This window comes from Zonotrichia leucophrys, chromosome 2, assembly GCF_028769735.1.
Source record: "Zonotrichia leucophrys gambelii isolate GWCS_2022_RI chromosome 2, RI_Zleu_2.0, whole genome shotgun sequence".
Lineage (NCBI taxonomy): Eukaryota > Metazoa > Chordata > Aves > Passeriformes > Passerellidae > Zonotrichia > Zonotrichia leucophrys.
In genome coordinates, this window is record NC_088171.1 from 17,797,607 (window position 1) to 17,814,598 (window position 16,992).

General features: G+C 40.8%; 1 protein-coding gene across 2 annotated transcripts in view; it reads right to left on the reverse strand.

Moving 5' to 3' along the window:
* The window catches only part of MYO3A (myosin IIIA), a 137,176-nt gene extending 126,596 nt beyond the window's left edge, over positions 1 to 10,580 (reverse strand). Inside the window, exon 1 of one of the 2 annotated variants that reach the window (XM_064704088.1) lies at positions 10,499 to 10,580. The gene's annotated coding sequence lies outside the window, so the exon portion shown is untranslated. Of the gene's footprint in view, positions 1 to 3,883; positions 3,957 to 10,498 lie in introns of those variants that run through there. The other variant, XM_064704084.1, reaches the window with a different exon arrangement.
* Positions 10,581 to 16,992: the final 6,412 nt, after the last annotated feature.

A 16,992-nucleotide genomic window follows, 5' to 3' on the forward strand; every position in this document is an offset into this window, starting at 1 on the left:
TTAACTAAAACACAGGGCCTTTTTGTTTTTCACTTGGCGACAGAGGGCTTATTGAGGTCACCAGCTGCTCTAAAAGTGATAACATTTTTTGGCAAAAAGGCCTTTTAAAAAAAAAATCAATGGTGAGTTAATATTCTTCAAAGAATTGGGTTTTTTAAAACTAGTTCTTGTTTGTGCCACATTTATTGAGCTTCTGGAGGTTCTGCACCAAACCTTATATGATTATGCATCTCTTGACTTGTGATCTTCTTGCACAGTTATGATAAGATTTATTTATCAAGGCACCAGTGGAGGTATGATCAGGTAGACCAGTGAGTCACTGTCTTGCCTCTTCTAGTAGATGCATTATCTCTTTTTCTCTCTTTTCAAAATCTGTCTCCAGTATTTTGAGGACACATCCTTAGTCTGTAAAGTTTGTTTCACAATGTTGTGAGGTTCATCTCATTTTTATAATGAGAATCATGATTGAAAGCTTCAAACCAAACTGCAGACATGTCTGGTTTTTTAGTTGAAATAGTTATGCTTTCTTCCACAGATGGGAGGCTGTATCCACTAAGATGTGAGATGCCACACATGAGATTCATCTTACAGAAAACTGAGAACCAAATAAAACCTGTTAGTTTGCAAAGTAGCTGAGGCCATAGTCTGTAAAAACCACCCGCACTGATGCACCTGGTGGTGAAGTCCCCCAGCACAGAATGAAGTGCTTACAGCCAAAGACATGGGAGGTTTACGTACAACCTCCCGCTTTCAAAGAGCTTCTGAGAAACCAAAGTGATTCATGTGTCTTCCAGGCAAACCTCACTGGCAGCGCCTTTCTTACAGTTGTGACTGGAGCTGCTCAAAAAATTAATTTCAGTTTCTTTCAGGCTTCTTTGAGTCTCCATTGCGTTGGTCACCTTAGGTCAGGTTTGTTGTTGTCATTCAGGCTGGTTGTCTTGGATGTCCTTGCCAGTACCTCAAAGCTGCTCACAGAATAAGGGTGTCTGCTTTTGTTCTCTAGATAGATTGAAATAATTTTTCTTCTTATGTATCATATATTCTGCAGTTTCTAAATCTAACTAGGTGAAATGGGATGATCAGTCACTTTAATTATTGTTTATAATTTTGCCTTTACAACTTGAGCAGATTCCTATTCAAGTAGAGAAACAAGAAAGTTACACTAGATACTCATCAGAAATCTTTGCCCAGTTATACCTAACACTGAGATTTTTTTCTGTCTTTTATGTTTCATGAAATCTTTCTCAAAGTGAAAAGTAGTAATGGAGTGGTTTTATTTACTATTTTCTTCCTCTTTGCTGTTTTTCCCATGTTTACTATGTACTGTTCTCTGTATTTGCTATTTCCCCATACCTCTGCATCTCTGGGTTGAGTTGTTGCTTGTTTTGTTGTTTTTTAAAGAGACAAAGACAAAAATGTGGATTACAAAATTCAAGACTCGTTATTTTATCTTCAGTGCCAATACAGCTTCACTCTCATTTCTTCAACAGGGCGACTTGCAAAGAATCCAACACAGCACACTGAGTCTGCAACACCGTTTTTATTCATTTCACACAGATGTGTAGACAGCATCCAGCTTCCTCCAGAGCAGAATTAGGTCTGGATTGCTACTGCATGACCTGGCTGAACGTCATCAAAAGATTTTTGCAAACAGCTCCTATTAATGCTTTTAGGAATGTGACATATTAATCTCTCATGTGCAGGGGAGAGAACAAATCCATTCAGTTGCAGAATAAAAATACTGTTAGTGATTGAGGAACTATAAAAACCTGAACCATTTAACAACAGCAACAATCAACAGAACAGTGCTTTTGGCTAGTTGGTACCATGCAGTACAGTACAAATCAGTACAGGTACAAAGATAATGCAGTGTGTCCGTCCATTCTTCCACCTCTGCTGAGATGTTTTTTACTATTCTGTAGTATTGTTAAATTGCAACAGCATTATTCCATCTTCTAAGAAAACTTGATAATGCATAGTGTAAATATTTAACCCATTGTAGGGTCCTGTGGATGCCTTGGGGGTCTTCCAAGAAGCTGAGGATTCCAGACAAGAAAAACAAGGCATTTCTTGAAGAAATGAAAGGAGAAAGGCTCATAAGGGAAGAGCTGGCCAACCACATTTGAAGAAGCTCTTCAGGCACTAAAATGAGATAACTGTCATACATTTCTTGTCACTGCTACGGCTGCATGAAATTTACTTCTGTTTATACATTTTAACATAAAGCCTGTGTTGGTTTTTCATGGCATGGTTCTTGGGGGGGGGGTGGGGAGAGCACAGAAATTACTTCATTTACCAAAACTGTAGTCTGGCCCCACTAGAGGAAGTATGAACACTTGTGAACTCTTTCCAAAAACTAGTTTCAAAATGACACTTCATCTTTCAGCTACATCAAGTTCATTTACTATAGTTTTCAAACCTGTAAAATATATTCTTCTTGTGATTTATACTGAACTTTTTGTTTGGCTCCCTTAATTTGTCTTCTGGCCTGCAATTCAAGCAGCATCCATCATGCAGCCAGTCTTTGGCTTGACCTGAATCTTTCTGGCAAAGTGAAATCTCAGGACTCTGGGAGTTTTGTGGTTTACCATAACCCTGTATGGTAAGAGCACAGTATTCCTCCTTTACTCCATGTTGTTGGATTCTTGGACAATTGAATAATTGATTTCAGACAAATGACTTCTACTAAATTTTTAAAAATTTTATTTTAATTGCTATGTTTAAGAGTCACAAATCAATGAGTAACATTCCATTCTGGAATCAAGAGCAGGGCGCTTTCTGGGGCTAAATTCATAGACTACCTTCTTGATTTGAAACATCCATAATGGAATTTCATGATTTTGGCTACATAAATTTACCCGTAAGCTCCCATCTGCCTTTCTGGATGTGATCTGATGCCCCACAGACAGTTTTTTTTTACTATAAAAAATGGAGTGGTCATGCACGTAGATTCAATACCACATCAGCAAGTTAGCTGTATCATTCTTGTTAGCCTAACTAACTCTCATTAGAAAGGTCTCAGTTGATCTCAAGTGTACAGAAGAGACCGGCATTTGCAACTAGCTGGTGGCTGCTATGGGGCGCTTTTTCTGTGGCTTTGATCTCCTCACCAGCATCTCAGACTCCTGGCAGGATCAGGGCCTCTGCTTTAGGAAGGAGGCAGGAGGCTGCTGCAAGGTGCTTCATCTGTCACTCTGGCTGGTGGTTCAGTAATTTATTTTCTTCCCCTTTAATCTATGTCCTATAGAAGGTGTCTGTAAACTTTACTTTCTCACTTCTGCCTTGGAGTTGCCCTCTGTCATTATGAGCTGCTAAGATAATTTCTTTAAAACGGCAGAAATGGGAAGAGGACTTTGCAATCATCTCAGATCTATTTTGTCGCATTAGCCTTGGGCTTATATTTGCATTTGAGGCCAACCTCCCAATTTTTCCTGCTGTACCAGTTTTGGCACTCTGTCTTGAGTATGAAGTGAGCCAGGTAAGTCAAGAAACAGCAAAACGTTGGAGGCTACAATTGGCTGAAGCTCAGCCCTTGTCTTCTTGACAGGGCCTGTGGCCATAACCATCTTTGACAAAGCCCTGTGAGGTTCTCTTCTCAACACGGGATTTAAAGGAAATAACAACTTATTTACTTAAGAATACCAAAGCAAAATTGATGGGAATGGTGACATTCTAGGAGAAAAATGTTGTGCTTAGGAGTCCCAAGACAGTGCAATTTTACAGCCAGAGAACAAGTCTGGCCTAGGGAACGAGCCTGGAACATTCATGGTGTGTGTTTGTCATCAAGTAAGAAATGTTATCAGCTGCCAGAGATTGAGATATCCATTCATGAAATCCAAAGGAAATACAGAGGGCAGAGTATATAAGGATTGTCCAAGCATACCTACATTTCTGTTTGTATATCCAGAAACTTCTTTTGAGTGGAGACTAGCTAATCACGTGGGTTTAGACTGTCACACGCCACAGACTGTTGTGTGATGGAGCTTGAGCTGCAGAGTGCTCACTCAGCACAACTTTCCAGATCACTGAAAAACACAGAACAGCCACGGCCACGGCTCCAGTAGTTGCTACAATTTCGTTTGCTGCATCAGCTGACAATGTATATCTACACCTGCCTGTGTGCAGTCCCACAGGATGGCAGAAGTCCAGAGCAAAGCAATAAAGTGGATTTGACAACTAAGGCAGCCCAACAGATATGAGATCCATGTATTGGGCAATGTGAGAAATATATGTGGCAACTTTTGATGGAAATCATCAGAGGCAAAGGGCCAAACATTCACATGCTTGTTGGGTGAGAGACAAAAGGCCCTGCAGTAGTTAAAAGAGCCATGATATGTCAGGAAACTAAGACAGCAGAAACTTCTATGAGACTGCCTAACAGACATCCTGCTGCCACCAAGAAAGAAAACTGGACTATTGAGACAAGGTAGAGAACTGCACCAATGCTACAAACAGGAAAGAGTGCTGAGCCTGCAGGGAAAACAGAAAGCATCTTTTTGTTTTCTATCTGGAAATGCTTCCATCTTTGCAGGAGGAATGCAGGCTCACCCAACCAGCTCTGACTGTGAAATAGCCACCAGAGTAACAGGCTCTGTGAGACAGAACGAGCTCTTTGGTTTTTCTGTTTTGTGAATAAAACAAGCATTTAAAATTGATCATGACACCCAGTGTCAATACCTAATATGCTCAGTGTCTTCCCTTTTACAGTAGCTCAGCACAGTATTCCCCCTTTACTCCATGATGTTGGATTCTTGGACAATTTAATAATTGATTTCAGGCAAATGACTTCTACTAAATTTTTAAAAAATTTATTTTAATTGCTATGTTTAAGAGTCACAAATCAATGAGTTGCCAGGCTACTAATGAACATTCAGTGAAAATATAACGCAGTCCCTGATCTACAAAGGATAAAGCCATTTACCTATGGTGTCCATTCTCACATCCCCACAGTTAACCAGCTGGCAAACAAAACTAAGGGGTTTATCAGCACTAGTGTGTACATTGTGCTGTCTCTGCAGGAAGGAGTCAAGTATTATTTAATTCAACATCCCAAGCATGACAAAAGGGGGTTTTGAAACCAAGCTTTGTATTTAAATGTACAGATGTGTACATATGCTGCAGGTGGATAGGTGGTGGTTTGTAACTCAGGATGGCATTAACCCAAGCAGTACCTTCTGCCCAGGAGAAATCATGCATAATGAACTGTAGGAAGAAATATTCAAAAGCAATAGAGTACCACAGAGTGCTTTGAGAAAGTATCTCTAGAACACCAAAGGATAGAAAAACCAAGCATCAGCTTTTCATCAATGAATTAATATGTTGTCAAAGGTCTGACCACTGCTAACGTGTCTTTGCATGGAAGAGAAACCTCAGCACCTTTAATCTCACTCTGTGAGCACCAACTCATCTTTTCTGCCTACATTAAATATCTACTGAACTAATCTAAACCTTCTGTAAATGTCTCCCTTAAAAGAAAGGGGTTTTCTGTATTAGATCTGGCTGCATTTTTATGAACCAAGATAAATGAGGGTTGTTAAGACATTCTTCAAGCATTTATTCAGGTTTTCAGGCTTGAAAAATCAAGCTAAGTATGTAAGTAAGAAGTCTGCATTCAGCACACACAGCACCTCTGTCACTGGATCATAATTCCTCCACTCTGGGATTAAATTCCAATGGACCTTGTCCTGCAAGTCTTACAGAAGGTAATTAATGAAGAGAGGCTATGTGAAAAGATAAAATTTTGTATAAGAATGAAAGATCACGAATAGAGGAGCAACATGTCTCTTGATTCCTCTCATACTTGGCTTGTAATTGCTTGCTGAAGTGTTAGGACATGAAGTAGTCCAGGTGGTCTGTTAGCTCTGTCCTTTCTCTAAGTGCTCAGCTAAACTTTTCTTCAAAGTCATCAAAACTTTAACTACTGCTTGTAAATAAAATACTAATTTTCCTATGTGCAAGAGATTGAATTTTCCAAATAATATCTGTATATGTATATATAGATGTTTTCTGATACTATATTGGATTTATGTGGCTGGGTTTTAATAGCAGTGGGGGGAGAGGGGCACAGACTACAGAGATGGCTTCTTTGAGAGTCTGCTAAAAGCTTCCTCCATGTCTGACAGAGGCAATTCCAGCTGGCTTCAGGACAGACCTGGAGCTGGCCAACCTGAGCCCATCAGCCATGGTGGCAGCACCTCTTGGATAACATGTTTAAGAAGAGAAAAAAAAGGTTTTGCACAGAACCAATTGTCGCCAGAGAACAGAGGAGTGGGAATACGGGACACAAATGATTCTGCGGACACCAAGGTCAGTGGAGAAGGAAGGGAAAGGAAGTGCTTCAGGCACCAGAGCTGACCTTCCTTATGACAGGTGATGAAGGACATGGTGAGGCACCTGTGCCCCTGCAGCCTATGGAATGGACCCACACTGGAGCAGGTCAAGAAGAACTGGTGCATGTGGGAAGGACTTGTTGGAGAATTTCATGGAGGACTGTCCTGTGATAAGCACCCCCTTCACCATACAGGAAGAGGGGAAGAACTGCTCTCTCAGCAGAGCAAGCAGAGATGAAACTAATGTGATGAACTAACTGTAAACCCCATTCCAAGAATCAGGAATAAAAGTTAAGCCCAGGAAGGAGAGAGGCAGGAGGAGAAGGATCAGTTTTATTTTTATTACCCTACTCTGATTTTGAGTAGTAATGAATTCAACTAACTTTGCCAAGTCAAGTCCGTTTTGCTCATGATGGCCACTGGTGGGTGATCTCTTCCTGTTTTTATCTCAACTTATGAGCCTCTTGTTATATTTTCTCTCCCCTGTTCAGTTGTGGAGGGGAGTGATAGAGAGGCTTTGGTGAGGCCCTGGCCTCCAGTCAGGCTCAAAGCACCACAGAAATACAGGCAGGTTTTCCTTCAGAATAGTCATTGGGTTGGTTTGGACATTGCTTGACTACTTGGAGTCTCATGGTTCATGCCTGGGAAAGAGTACACACTTGTTCAGTGAATGATTAATTTTCTCTTATTAAGGTTCACCTTGAAATTTTAGTCAATAATACAGTAAAGCAGAACTGCAAATGCTCTAATCAGCTCCATCAGCACCAATATTTGCTAAGAGTATCATAAGGGACTTAATTTTGTTGCTCTGTGCAGTAAACTGCTGCAGTAAAATGCTCTGCATTAGGGGCAGGTTACAGCTAACACCTGGCAAATGGTGTGAAACAGGCTGGAAACTGCAATGATCATACAGTAGCATGTGTCTTATATTTCAAGAAATTACTTCTGCCCACCCACAATATTGTTTTAAGTGAAGTACTAAATGAGCCCATAGCTCAATAGGTCTGTGTGAAATATTTTAGTAGTCTAACTGTTCCAGATGAGGCAAGGCTAAGGGCAAGTTTCAATGTTTGTATGTGCAAGAAAAATCCCTTCAGTCACATCTGAAATAGAGTTTGCTAGTGTAACTCCTGGAGGCTGATTACAGTTCATACTGAGACACACAGCAGATTACCATGACCAGGTGAAATTGCAGGGGACATTTTACAGTAGGATACAATCATGTAAAGACAAAATGGGAAGTTCAGCCTAATGATCCTTTCATATGTCAAAGGTATATATGAAATCACAGACAGACAGCCCCAAGTTCTACAGTGCCTGAAGTATCCCTTCCTAAGCTATTCTGAGGTGCCACATCAGACTGACAGAGAAGGAAGAAGGCTACCTGCTGCTTTTTTTGAAGGATACAGGGCTCCTTCACTCAGTCACTGACCCAGGCTGGCCATATTTATATTAGAACTGATACAGTCACAGCCTATGCAGGCAAGTCTAGAGAACCAGCCTGGGCAGCTAGAGATAATGCCGCAGATCATAAATATAAAACTATTATTACATAAAGTCTCTGAAAACACCTCAAGCTAAAAAGTGGCTATGACCATTTAGTGACTACATAAGTTTTGTCATCATTAGGGACATATAATTTTATTTGTTTCCTGTTTCCTTTTGTAGCTGTGTTATTCTCCACAACGAGGTACTTATTGATTATTTCTACAATTTCAAACTCATATTTTTCACATTGATCTCAGGTCAGTTTTCACTTCTTGTTTCCTGCAAGTTGTATCCCTTTATGTTTGCCCACAGGGAAAAGAAGGAAGACATTTATGCATCCAGAATAGGAGTTATCAGCCTGAGCATTTGAGTGCCCAAACTAAAAGTGACAGACAGCATTTGACTTAGTTCTCCCCTGTGGAGGAAATACTCTTAACCTCAAACATGTAGGCAACAGAAGCTTGGTCTGACAGCATCTCACTCTCCATCTAACAACTTTTCAGTGGTTTCTTGTAGTGCAGAATCCTACTTTTCTCAATATTTTGCTTCCTTGCAGGACTTTTGCATTTTCCTCAGCCTTTATGCCCTGCCTGCAGGTGTTTGGGGAACACCTCCATCCCCTAGCTGGCTGTGTGGCCCCAAGGGATGGCACAGTCTCCTCTTCCTCTACACGTTTCCTCAGACCAGGAGGGGAACCATGAGGATGAAGAGCAGCCTTCCACCCTGCTGCCCTTTCTCTCAGGCCTTTTCACAGAAACATGTTAACACACAATATGTAAGAAAGCATTTTAAACAGCTGTTCCACCTATTCAGCCATTTAAGCCATATTTCCTAGATGGAGTGTGCCCTGGCCAGTGTGAAGTGCACTGAAAGGGCTGTGGTGACAGCTGGCTACCAGGAGGCATTACCTACTGCATCAGTAGAATTTCCAGACCCTGCAACCTCTGAAATGAACAAACAAAACTTCTTCTCATGTTCATCCAGAGGTCTGCCCAAGGGGCCAAGAAGGCCAGTGGCATCCCAGACCATATAAAAAATATTGTGGCCAGCAGGACAAAGGAAATGTTTGTCCTTCTGCACTCAGCACTGCTGCTCAAATCGTGGGTCCAGTTCTGGGCTCCTCATCACAAAAAAGACTTTGAGGTGATGGACCCTGTCCAGAGATGGGCAATGAAGCTGGTAGAGGGTCTAGAGAGTGAGTTATATGAAGAGAACCTGAGGGAGCTGGGGGTGTTTAGCCTTGTGAAAGGGAGGCTCAAGGAACCTTATTGCTCTCTACAACTACTTGAAAGGAGGGTGTAGCCACATGGGGTCAGTCTCATCTCCCAGGCAACAATGGTAGGACACGAGGATGGCCTCAAGCTGTGCCAGGGGAGGCTCATGCTGGACATCAGGAGGAATTTTCTCACTGAAAGGGAGGTTAAGAATTGGAATGGGATCTTCAGGGAGGTGAGGGAGTCACCCTCCCAGGAAGTGTTCAAGAAATAACTGGATGTGGCTCTCAGTGCTTTGGTTTAGTTGACGTGGTGGTGTTTGATCAAAGGTTGGACTTGATGATCCTGGAGATCTTTTCCAACTTTAATGATTTTATGATTCTCAAGGGGCATGGCAGACTGTGAAGTGCCTGGGCTTTCCCTATCAAACCCTCTCTGCCTTTTTTCCAGTGATTGGAAGAAAGAAGGTGAACAAGAGCCTTTCCTACAATGAAAGGCAGCCCTGCTTTAGAAATCCCTGGTGCCATTAGGAACCATTTTTCAGACAAGGACCATCAAGATGGCAAGGGTGCTGATGGCCAGTGGGGAGAAATGATGATTCTGGCTCCTTGGTGCCTGCAGCACTGTGCAGGGAGCCCAGCTTGTCCTGGCCCAGCAGAGGGCAATCCTGGTAAGTAGGAATTGGTGCTGCTGCTGAGGTTCAGTTTCACTGCAAAAGTGAAAGGTTGAAAAAATAATAGAGCCACAGCTACCCAGCTGCTTGTGCCTCCCATGACCCCTGCCACTCAGCCTGTGAGTGAGTGTGAGGTAGGAGCTGGGAGCATGGAATGTGAGGAAATGACCCCATTTCTGCCAATTTTGGGTCAGCTTGTGACCTCAGGAACTTTGCCCCTTTGAAAGATTTGAGGGGATCAGGCCCTGCTGAAAGGAATTCTGAAAAGCAGCCAAATTCTGCAGACATAGGCATATGGAAAGATCCAGGAAGAACTGTGCTACACTTTGTTTATGCCTCTCTTTTTTTATACTCCTCACTTATACAATGTCAAAAGTTTTTTAGGCCTGCCTGGAAGAATATTTGCAAGTAAAAGAAAATCAGAGCAGCTTAGCAGTCAGACAGTTTCTGGGTGCTTATTTCTGCTAATAAATGAAGTGACTCACTTCTAAGCCTCTGAGTACACTGAGTTTACTTTCCCACGCACTGGCATCAGCAAACATTTTCACTGTAAAGCATATTTAACTAGTCACAAGCTTTTTTGCCTATAATTTGATGCAATGTGTGCAAACCCCCACTCATCTACATAGGTACTTGTTTGTTATTCTAGGCAATTGATTAGCACTGAAAGCCAGAGACACCACAGAAATCATGCAATACCAAGAGTCACTATGTCACTTTCCTATATAGAAGGGAACTTAATTGTTCTTATCAGTATAAACATACACGAGAGAGATCACAGAAAAACCACATACCTATTTGAGGTAATGTTGCAAGAAGGCTTTTGATGTTCCCTCCATCGGCAGCACTGCTCAGTGAATGACCTACAAGAGTTGCACTACAGTAGACAGACCTGGCAGACGCAGTCATGGATGAATGCTGTGAGGTCTGCAGTTTCTGGGCCAGCCAGAGGTGATTAACACAGCCCAGACTTGTGCACTGCTCCTCAAAAGCTGCTGCAGGAAAGCAGACTGGACAGGGCAGAGATAATTCCAGGAAGCACCATTAAGTGGAGATCTGTAGCATTTGGAGAGGAGTCTCTTCTAGGGCCACCTCTTGTTCCATGGGAGGACGAAGAAATTGCCTGAGATGTCTTGTGACTTTCATACAGGCTGTCACCAATCCCACACTACCAATGGATTCAGGAGGAATGGCCTTTGAGGTACATCTTTGGATATTTTCTCTCTGACTTGTAGTCACAGGATAAGATCCACAAAATTCCTCAACAAAGGAATACAATTGCTGAACTCATCTTCCCATCTTTGGAGAAAATCTCCAAAGATAAAATGAAAGTCTTCAAGTAATGATTTACCCCAACTCTCCAAAAAATATATTTTTATATTATGTATGCAAATAAATAAATAAATAAATAAATATTATACTTATAGAAAAATTATATATATATATATATATATATATATATATATATATAAAATGTATTTATTCCATACCATTTTCCTAAACCTCCTGATGCACTATGTCTTATCTATGCTCATCAATGCACAGTCAATTCAAATGATAATGAGATTTAAGAATGGTTTAAAACTTGGCTGGCTCATTCAGCAATACTCCTTCATTTCATAGTCAGCCTAATGCGGGTTTGAAAATCATATCAAATCATCAAGCTCATCTCATAAACCCTAGAGAGAAGGAAATAATCACTAGAGAACCAATTTGTTATCAGCTGGCTATTGAATTAATTAGTAGAACAAGAAAGATGAGTTTAAAATTTCTACTAGAAAAAAATTCTACAGAAATCAATAATATCACTAATGCATTAGATCATAAAAGGAAGCTTGGTTTTATGAACCCTGCACTGCATGTTTCATTCGCAAACTTCTTCAAAAATTTTTTCAAGCAATTAAACAAATATTTTTGCTCCATGTCACAGCCTGTCATTAGAAAACACAAAGAAAAGTCTAATGCTCTCAATGATACAGTGACATGACTGCATGATTTTGAAATATGAATATAATACAAGCATTCCCTTTCAAACCATTTTAGATAGGCCCTGTGTAGGCCATTTTGCTGAGTGCAGTGACTTTTGCTGAGGATTTTAAAATCAGCAAGAAAATATTTTGGCCCCATATATAGGCATGGAAATATGTACTAACATTTTGGTAGTTTCAATCATTCTCTACTGAAAGAACAAGGAAGGAAAATACTGTCATTTTCTCATTTGAAGGAAAGGGATGGAAGGAACAGACCAGAACAGACCAGACACAGAGAGATTACGGAAGTGTGATAATAAGATGGTTCACTGATATTAAGAGAATTGCAGAGATGGATAATTTCTACTGTCACATTTAAAAATCAGATATTAAAATTATAATTGTGTAAATGAATTTATGTTGTTCTGATATCAATGCAAAAGTGAAGACATAAATAAAACCCTCGCCATTTTGAGTCAATCTGTTGGCTTTTTTCAGACTAATGTTTTGGGGTTTTTTTAATTGTACAAATGTACAGCCATCATATATTCACAGAACTGATGACTGACACCTGCCTGCCCCCTTCTCACGTGGAATTTCCCATTCCCCAGGCCAGTGTACTCACAATGCTCTTTTTTTCTGATGTGTACCCAGCTTCTTCATATTAACCACAGTGGAGCAGGTGACAGTGGTTCATGTCATGCCAGGCCAGAAGAAATCCCTTGCCACCAAGTCCTATGTGTCTTGTGCAATAGAGAGTTCTGCTGGATGTGCTGTTCCTGGAGATGTTCTGTGTCTGAGGCTGTGCCAGTGGACATCAGCTGCTTCACAACACATGGACATCTGAGGCTGAGGGGTTGGCCCTGAAGTGCTTCATGTTATTGTACAAAATACGCCTTAGAAGAAAAAGAAAGATTGAATCTGCATTTATGTCTGCCTTTGATTTCTCAATTTGCATTTCTGGCCTTTGATTTCTCAATTTGCCACTCCGTAAGTCCAGGACAGACAGGCCCTGCAGCAAGTATGGCCTGCAGAAATAACCCACACTGTTGACTAAGTGTGTAAGATGTGGCAGATCACAGTAAAAAAGTTGATGTATGGACTGTGGTAGTAATCTGCTACTGAGAATATCTGCTCATGGCTTCTGGGAGCTTTTCTCTTTACACTCTTGAGTGTCCTCTCCTTCCACAAACTTTGATCATTACTCTCTATTTTGTCCTCTTTCTCTGAGCTGTCAAAGTGCCTTAGAGCAAAGAAACATTAACAAAATTTCCAAAAGGGATTAAGCTCAGGAGAATTCAGTCCCTTATGTCTAGGGCAGAGCATGTCAGTCCCAGCATTTCCATCCTCCTCTCTGGTCATCCTATGGTCCATTTTCAACTTTGCACCTCTTCATATAATGTCTATTGGGGTTCTTACTGGTGATGAGAGGGTGATCATTAAACTTTAATTTCCAAGTATGACCTGCTCTGGTATGTGTACATCTCAAAATCCCAGCAAATCAGATCCTCCACCCCAGTTCAGCTAGGGACACATCCAATGGGGAGTGTGTACACCTCCTCCACACGGGCTAGCTCTGCCCTTAGGGCAGTGACCAGATGGGCAACAGACTCCTGACACAGTTCAGTGGTCTGCACTGTACCAGGGAGATACCCAGAGTCAAGAAGGAAAGGTCCAAACCTGATGAGGATGACTGCTCAGAAAGGACAATGCCAACAACCCAGGAATGGTGAGTTTGCAGGGAGAAAGGAGGGGCAAAAAAAAAGTGAGTAAGATGGCATGAGTGAAAACACTGACTTTCCCATGGAGTATGGAAATGTCATGGTCTAGATAAAAGTTATCTGGTCCAGATAAAAGTTAGAAATATTAATTAAAAAATAATCTGGGAAGCAACTTTGTGCAGAGTGAGAGGTTCCAATGCTTGCATCGGGTGCTGATGTCACTCTTGTTATGAACATCTTTTTTCATTGCAAGGAAAGACAGTATTTCATACTGCCACTAAGCCTGAGAACATTTATTGCAGTACACTGGAACAAGCATAGAAACATTTAGGCAGAAACTTCTGTTAGTTTTATACAGTCAAATACTTAAAGTCTCTACTAGAAGCTGGTTGACTCCCTGGTTTTCACACAGGGCTTACCCACAGGCAGTGAATCAGGCTCAGTGTTTTGCAGTTGCATTCTACCTTTGAACTTGGTAATTCTCTCATCTCTTAATCTCCTTTGCTGTAGGAACTGGCAGCCTGCCTGGCTTTATGCAGAAGCTCAGGCAATGATTTTGCATTTTTTGTGTGTACGGCTTTTTTTTTTTTTTTTCATTTTTAGGGCACTGCTCAATCTTGAGTTTTGCATCTCCCTGCTGATATTCAGTTGCAATGACAGATACAGGAAAGAAAACAAGTTACACTCAGTCCAGTCTGTCTCACAGACAGATGCAGTTACTCCCCAGATTCCTGTGAATTGTATGATTTCTTTGATTGGCATTTGGGAAAAACAACAGTGGCAGCTATTTATCACAGCTATCAATTGTGGCATGAGGAACAGTTATTTCCAAGGATCAGCTGATCCCTGGGACATTGCATACAAGATTCAAGGTACCTGTCCTCTGATTAGATGTTGTGCTCTGCTTCCTCCTGCACAGAGGTGGCAGACACAGGGCACATTTGTCCATCTCACCTTTGGGCTGTCCTTCAGGCTCTCACTCCGTGTTATAGCATAAGTTTTTGGTGGCAGGTTTTTAAGTGTATATTTTGAGATGTAAGAGAAAATCTAGAACATCTGAGAGTTAAATCAGAATTGAGATCTTCCTTACTGAGAGCATCAGTTTTTGAACACTAAAGCCATGGGTTTTGTTAAGGAAGTTCATTTTTTTCCCTTAGACATCTGGGCTCATAATACTTTCCCCAGACTATTAAAAAGAGGAAGAAATCTTTTATCACTCTTCCAGTGTGGCTTCTGAAGGACTTTGGCACATTGCTGCTGGATAAAATCAGTCTATTTCCTGAAATACATCCTGACTCTGATGTGGTTCCTGATTCCATCCATCCAGTCAGGTACCTACCTGATCCTCTTCCAAGCAGTGCAGAGGAGAGTTTTCAAGGGTATGAAGAACATCTACATCACTCCTGCAGCATCACATGAAGTACACTCTTAACAGAAATACTGTGGATGAAAATAGCATTGAGTGTATGATGACAACAGTGCTTTTGACCTTGGGATTTACTTTCTTAGTCTTTAATGTTCCTTTTTATCCTTTAAAGTGATAAAACTGTACAAAATCTTTCACTATTTTTTGTTTCTCTTTTTTAACAGAATCAGCCACATGTCAATGGTGGGCATAAAAGACACCTAGGGAACTGAAAATTCAGTCTCATTTTTTTTATTGCTAACTCTTCATTATATGAATTATAATCAACAGCTTGAGGCTTGGGGATGTACAGTGGAGAGATACAGGGGTTGCTTAGTAAGAATTAGGTTGGATCCTTGTCCACTTGGAAACCTGGAATTTTCACTGTGATGGATGAAGATGTTGAACAAAACGAACCCAGAACTGGTCCACACTTCTCATCTTAAAAAGGGACTGTGAAACACTAGCACATGCTTCTTGCTCCTTATTCAGCTTTCAACCTATAAGGCCTTCACTCCAATCCTTTCTTTAATATTTTTGGGGATCAAACTCAGGCAATATAAACTGTGCAGATGCTGGGACTGACAGATGGAAGCCTGTGGCCTGGTGTGGCTGATTCTTCTAAAAAATTTGTGTCATGTAGTGATGCTTGTCTTTGCAAGTTCCAGGTAACCTCAGCACAGCAGGAGAGTAAAAGCTGTTATTGCTGTGAAGATATGAAAGAGGGCCAGTGACACAACGGAGGAAACTCATTGAGAAGAAGAAAACTTTAGCTGCCATCCAGAAAAGGAGGGAAATGGGCAAAGAAAACTGTGGGGTTGGAAGATGCAGCATGTAAAGTGAGTTATAAAAGCAGCTGCCATCAGTTACCAGTGACTGGTGTGCAGGTCCCAGTCAGCTGTGAGCACTGAGATGTCCAGTCTGCCTCTCTGGCACTGTCTGAGGAACCCATAAGGACCAGCAGATCAGCAGGATTTGTGCACTCTGTAGTAAACAAAAATAGCAATCAAGAACATTTTACCTTCAAAATTTTCAAAACCTTAATGCTGTGTCAGCTGCAATGGGACATCACCTTCAGATTGAGACATATCCTACCAACAAAGCAAACAATCCTCCAAAATCCCTAACTCCAGATATAGGTTCTTTGATTTTTTTTTGTTTTTTGGCTATGCTAATTGCAGCCAACATAAAGCAGGTCATCAGCGAGAGATGGCCTGAATACCCTTTCTCTGAAAAGGGTAAGCAGAGATTCAGCCAAACTGAGTGATTTTTTTTTTTTTGAAAGAAGCAGATGTAGAAGGAGGCTGGCATTGATAGGTCTTTATCACACACATCTGCATAGATTCATAAAATATGAAAAATGGTCCAAAAAGACGTCAAAGGCAAAAGTCTATGAGATTCATTAATCAATGATAAGGAATTGAAGGATATAAGACAAATGAAAAAGCACAGAATAATGACTTTGACACTTTATCACATAAGATTGGTATATTATTTCATATTAAACAAAAAAAAAAGAAAAAAACAAAGAAAAAGTTCATATTAGCAGAGTTGACTCCTTCTTCATAGACTGTGAGGAGTGAAATAACTATTCCTGCAAGAGAAAATGGGGCTGTTACTGGTGACTGGGTGGGCAACAGTGGAAAGCTCAGCATGTGTAGATTTCATCAGTGATGTAATAGCCAAGAAAACAGAGATACAGAAATACTTAAGAGTAAGTATTGTTCTGTAGTTTCATAGGGTAATTGTTGCCAGCCTAGAGAGGGAATTGAAATTATGTGTGGCTCAAAAGACGGGTATTTTAAGAAAAAATATTAGTCAAGGCTTTGAAAAGTTGTGTGAGAGAAATAAAATTAACAAAAGGCGTGTGTTAGAATACTCCTACACCTGTGAAGAAGTTTCCAATGGATTGGTACTTCTGCCCAGATGGCAGATTGCAAATGAAATTATGTGTTTTAAAGGTAGAAAGAGATCACCAGTCCTTTGGTTATGACTTCTTGCATAATGTAGCTGCAGACTTTCGTTCAAGAGAATGTTTTCAGAAAAACTAGTAGTCTTAAGATTTCAAATAATTGACAAACCACTGTCTTTCTTTTCCATTAACTTGAATTATTAACTGCCACATATCATGAAGGACACATACAACATAAGAAGGACATGGATCTACTGGAACAAGTCCACAGAAGGGTCAC